Below are 5,154 nucleotides of genomic sequence, written 5' to 3' on the forward strand. Positions count from 1 at the left end.
TAACAAAAACGGAATCTGTAAAAGAAAAGAAAAAATGTCCAAAAATCAAATCGCAAAAACGTTTTCTTATAAAACAAGTAAGAAAGTCTAAGTTCGGGCGGAGCCGAACATTAAATACCCGGCGCAAGTAATAAATATATGTTTTTCACCTTTCCGAGAGCTACCGCTACATGGTAAACCGGGGCGTATCAATTTTGAGTAAATTAGCGTCCTTAAATTTCGAAATATTGAAGTTTCAAGCATTTCTGAAATTTACTGTTATATCAAAAGCGGCCGTAATTTTAGTCCGATTTCAATAATTTTCAACGTTTTGCTTATATGTGGCAAGCACAATAACCACACCGAGTTTGGTACAAATTGGTAGAACGGTTACCGATTTACATATATGTGATCATAAGTGGGCGGTGGCACGCCAATTTTCCAAAATATTATCCTAAACGTATTTCTTGGTCAAGAATTGTTGGAAGTATCAATTTTGAATAAATTAGCTTAATAATTACTGATTTATCGAAGATTTCATATTACTCTAAATTACCGTTATATGGGATGTAGGCGTGGTTATTGTCCGATTTTAAAAATCATCGGCCATTTCGTATGTTATACCAAGGTTAACAACTGTGCCAAGTTTGGAAGAAATTGGTGCAGCGGTTACCAAGATATACACATGTAACCATAAGTGGGCGTGGCTCCGCCCATTTTCCAAAAATTTATAATATTCTTATTTTTCGTCTAAAACTTATTGTAAATATCGATTTTGAGTGAACAATCTTCGGTAGTTTCTAAAATATTGCAGTTTTCGTATTTCTGAAAATTACCGTTATATGGGAGGTAGGCGTGGTTCCTACGCCAGAAAGAGGGGCACGTACCAAGTTTCGTTAAGATATCTCAATTTTTTCTCGAGTTATCGTGTGCACAGACGGACGGACGCACAGACAGTCACTGCTTAATCGATTTCTCTATACATGCTGATAATTTATGCATACATTTGTCTATATCTATCTTGTGCACAAGTGCGCTCGGGTATAATTACAAAAAATATTTCAACACCAAACTAACAAATTAATGGTACAAGCATACAGCTGAGTAAATGCATTCCAACTCGAGGGAGCAGTGAAGAAATGTCGATCGATTTTTGTCCAGTTAGTTTTCTGGACCATCGTAAGTTATCGTCTGATTATGGCAACTTAACAAGAATGATAGAATACAAGATTACGCCGATCAGAGAGGATTTTTGAGAATAACTTTTGTGTGACGTCACACTGGTGCAATTGCGAGAGAGAAATGCCAAAACGTGAGCAAGAAACAAGTTGCACCAGTGTGACGTCATGCAAACAACGATTCTGTCAAATTCGTTAAGAGAGGAATAGAGGTCCGAGATCGGCGCAACCTTTGTATTCTCTCAATCGTGACGAAGATACTGCTACGCTTAACTCCAGTTGACTGATAGCCATAGTTGCCAACTTGGTGCTTTAAGCACTAGATTTAGTGCTTTTTGAAAATTAAAACGCAAAAAAAAATTATTTAGTGCCTAGTGCCTTATTTAGTGCTTTTTTTCTGGACTAAAATTCCTCCGAGATAGGTAAAACCTGAAGTATTTAAAGCTGTGACAGCACTGAATTTACAAGAATCTACAAATTTAAATGCACTAAAATATAACCATGATTGATAAAAAGCAGAAGTTACAAACCCATCTTGTTGAATTCTATTCGCGTAAGTTAAGTATCTATTTCTTTTTTTCTTATCTAATTATTTGTAGAAATTTTGATTTTTTTACCACCTGAATAAAAAACATCGCTTCTTGGTGCTGAATCCAAATCTGCAATTGCACAATTGCTTAGCACTAGAATTTTGAGATATTCTAACCTCAAATATTGCCAAAAACCGTGTTTTTATATAATGAAAACATCAAATTTTTTGCTCATTTATACTTATGGCGTCATTTTCATTTGTTGCCATTCGATTTCTCTTTATCGAGATATAGCTACGGTGACCATCCGTCCTTTATTTTAAACGCCAGTCCTTTATTTTAACCCGGAGTCCTAAATAATTTTTTTTCAAAATAAAGGACGCCTTTCGTCCTTTATTTTTGAAACTGTCCTTTGAATCAGCACTGAATTTTTCAGAGGTAAATTTTTAAACACAGAACACGAAAAATAAAAATTTCCCTTCTAAAATACAATGAAAATTTCGCCAGTTTGTTTCGCACCCCACTTAAGTGTTTCTATTTAATCGGTAATCTTTGTACAATCTATGAAGCACAGCGAAAGTTGTGTCCAGGATCTTGTTGCGCGCTGAGTTTCCAGTTCCACTGAAAAGGAACAATAAACCCCTGATGCACAGTGGTTCAAAACTGGCATTTAGAGTTCGTATTTCACTGGATCCTTAATTTTTCACTTAATTTGTATTTTTCTTTTATGAAAGCTTATAATATTTGCAAGAGACCAGTTGAGCCTGATTTGTGAATTTTTATTTGATTACATTAAATTTTTTAGTAAAAAATGCAGAAAAAGTAACAATTTTGAAGAAAATGTATTCTTCTGTTCCAGTTATTAAATGTTACATAACAAAAACTAGTTGAAATCAATTGTATGATCGTCTCAAAACGAAAAAATTACACAAACAAAATTTTGAAATGTTATAAAAAAATGTTCACCGAAATAAAAATTTTTGTTTGGTTTATAGTAAAAATTGTTTGAAAGCTCCGGTGAATTATGAACATTGAATCCTAATTTTGAACTACTGTGTGCTGGCTTCGTTGTGCAGTATAAATTATGGTAAACGCATTTTGGTAGCAAAGGATGGCAAAGTCCTTGAAATGGATTTGGCTTAATTTTTTGCTATAGCAATGGAACTTGTACAATTAAATAATATAACTAACTGGTAAATATTTGATTTGAATTACGATATGGGTAAGGTACTTTTATCATACAAGTTGTATGTGCGTACGTACGAAATTATTTTGAAAAAATGTCCTTTATTTTACGTTGGTTAATATGGTCCCGTGGACCAGTTTTAATGCGCAGTACTTCGATATTACGTCGTGAGTATGAGTAATCATAGCATATGTAGAGGCTTTTCAATCGTTATGAGCGAAAAATTTTGTGTATTGGTTTTTGTATGTATTCTTGTAAATATTGTTAATTTTTTGATTTTGTTAAATACAAACTGTTATGAAAAAAGCATCTTTTGATTCAAAAAAACTTGGTGCTTTTGGTGTGACAAAACGCTTTTTTTCCAAGTTTTTGGTGCTTTTTGAAAATTAAAAGTTGGCAACACTGCTCAAGCACTTGCAAGCCAAGAATGATAGAATACAAGATTGCGCCGATCAGAGAGGATTTTAGGGAATAACTTTTGTGTGACGTCACACTGGTGCAATTGCGAGAGAGAAATGCCAAAACGTGAGCAAGAATGGAAGAAGAAGAAAAAATGTTGCAAGGAAAACGTAAACAAGTTACACAAGTGTGACGTCATGCAAACAACGATTCTGTCAAATTAGTTAAGAGAGGAATAGCGGTCCGAGATCGGCGCAACCTTTGTATTCTCTCAATCGTGCTTGCAAGCACAGTACACTGCTTGCGGATATTTTTCAGTCGATGTAATTGTCGCTTGCAAAGCAAATCACAGCGCACGGCAGTGCGCGCGAGTGACGAAAGCAACCACAGTAGCATGCTGAAATGACTCGCTTATATATACACGAGATTTGGAAGTTTTTATCCAGACGTCCAATCGACATGTTTGGGATATCGTTGGAAAGGTCTTGCAGAGTGTGTACAGAAAATGTATTCAAGCTTCATAAACGATTAACCGGATACTTAAAAATTAGGCTAAAGTGTTGCGAAACAAAAAACGTTTTTTTGGTTTTTCCGGTTTAATGGTGCATGTGGGTACACCCAACATATATAGTATTATTCTATAGGCCAATACCTATCAAACGACACCTTACATATTAAGTTCCGGCTACTAGTTGCAAAGATATAGAGGTAAATGTGTTTTGGTTCGTGTCTCCACTACGAGATGCTTTGGTATGTATGTGGCGTCTGTACGTACCTTCATTTAATTTCTTGCAAACTTTCAGGAATTAAAGTACAAAAAAAAACTAAGAAGGTTTTGTTCCAGGATGTTTTGTTCGTATGCTTTTGTGGGCGTGCCTGCTGCCTGAAATTCGAAAAAAGACAAGTTTTAAACTACCACTGAGGCCGCACTATTCAGTCCATGTCATTGATGTGGATATCAGTAGAAGGGTCTTAAAACAAGCTATCTAACGCTATCTTTTGTGTTAATGAAATATATAAATCTCATAACGTTATCGCCTGAAAACTAAAAATCTATTTAATTGATGAATATTCCACGATCGTCAACGCAACACCTGCTAAAAGTGTGAACTCGCCTTGCCACTGATCTTCAAATATGGCAAATATCGCGGTTTCTTGCTTATTTCAATTACTCGGTGACGAATATTAAAGTGGTTGACAAAAATCGATTCTGGCCCTACTCGACCAATTGCCTGCATTGGTAAATGATGCAGACATAATTGAATTTCAGTTTCGCAAATTGAGGCTGAGCGAAGGTAACTTCAAAAAATGTACCAATAGGTCTAGAACGTTTTTGAGATCAAGTAAGTTTGATTAAAAATGGAGTGGGTGAAGCTCCCTTTGGAGAATTGTGTGATTTATTTCATAACATTTTTAGTCTACCTTACAGTTCTGCAGCAGCTGAGCTCAAATTTTTTGATTTAGCCTTTGTAAAACGAAATTAAGAAACAAGTTATAAATTAAAACAATTTCTATGAGCTCGAGGCCGTTTTCAGTGAAAACTTATTGTGGAAAAGCAACAATAATTTGAAAAAATGGTAGAAGTGATAGCTATTTCGGAAATCACCACATTTCCTCATCAGACTTCTTTCAGTAGGATTCGAAGCGATGATCACCACTGACTCCGCCAGTTGCCTACGCACTGTGCTAAGTTTGTCTTGTTAATTCTTGTTGCTTATTTTCCACCATTGTGGAAGAATACAAGTGAAATATCTTAGGGTTGACAGCTAGTTGACAGGGTGTTCAATGTGGCGATGACAGTGTGAACAATATGGCAGCCAATATGGCAAGCAAACCCGAACGGCCCGAAGCTGCAAAACTACGACCCGAATGAAATAATTCG

This window comes from Rhagoletis pomonella, unplaced genomic scaffold (assembly GCF_013731165.1).
Source record: "Rhagoletis pomonella isolate Grant_MI unplaced genomic scaffold, Rhpom_1.0 Rhpom_scaffold_00014, whole genome shotgun sequence".
Taxonomy (NCBI): domain Eukaryota; kingdom Metazoa; phylum Arthropoda; class Insecta; order Diptera; family Tephritidae; genus Rhagoletis; species Rhagoletis pomonella.